The sequence below is a fragment of the Sinocyclocheilus grahami genome, unplaced genomic scaffold, assembly GCF_001515645.1.
Source record: "Sinocyclocheilus grahami isolate Dianchi unplaced genomic scaffold, SAMN03320097.WGS_v1.1 scaffold1390.1, whole genome shotgun sequence".
NCBI lineage: Eukaryota > Metazoa > Chordata > Actinopteri > Cypriniformes > Cyprinidae > Sinocyclocheilus > Sinocyclocheilus grahami.
Window position 1 is genome coordinate 209,795 of NW_015506569.1, and position 1,117 is coordinate 210,911.

Genomic DNA, 1,117 nt, shown 5'->3' on the forward strand with positions numbered 1-1,117 from the left:
AACACACACACTCACACACAGACAGACACACTAACACTCACACACAGACACACAGACACACACACTCACACTCACACACAGACACACACACTAACACTCACACAGACACACGCACGCACACACACTCTCACTCACACAGACACACACACACACACACGCACACACACAAATTAAAGATTAATTTAAAGATAAGATATCTCATGTAGAGAAACTCACGTAATAAAAAGGGTTTAAAAACAATTTAAATTTGTAAGGTGTTCAATGTAATGTGTTTTGTTTAATTATATACCCCTGTCTTGTAATTCACATTTTTAAAATAATTATTAAATTATTTTATATTTTCGTTTTGTAACTGCTTCCTCATTTTTATTTTTTTTTACTAACTAAAACCAAACTTATTTAAAAAACGAACACTTGAGTTTTTATAAATCAGCGTGATAAAAGCGAACTATAATGACAGAAACCATCTCAAGGTTATCTGAAGCGTCACGTGCCATTAGATTACACGGAGAGGGCGGGGTTTATGAGCTGTTCTGCATCCATCAAAACCATTTGGCTTCACTTTTCAGGAGCACTGCGGCACACTTGAAGGTGTATAGCGCTTTCCAAAAGAGAAGCGGTGGCTTTTATTATAAGTGTGTCTACATCAGCAGGTTTGCCTAATGTAGTAGTCCTTATAAGCTCACAGTGTCTCGTGTAAATTAAAATGCAAATCCAAATGAACTCATGTCAGCTCCTGGGTTATCTGAGGCGTCACGTGCCATTAGATTACACGGAGAGGGCGGGGTTTATGAGCTGTTCTGCATCCATCAAAACCATTTGGCTTCACTTTTCAGGAGCACTGCGGCACACTTGGAGGTGTAAGCTTTCCAAAAGAGAAGCGGTGGCTTTTATTATAAGTGTGTCTACATCAGCAGGTTTGCCTAATGTAGTAGTCCTTATAAGCTCACAGTGTCTCGTGTAAATTAAAATGCAAATCCAAATGAACTCATGTCAGCTCCTGGGAGATGCTGTCGCATAGCAAGAGGAAAGCTGCTTTCGGTTTCAGTTTCAGGCTGGATGTGCTGGTCAGGGAGAGCTGACCAATCAGAGACGCTGCTCTTGGTGTTGCTGGGAA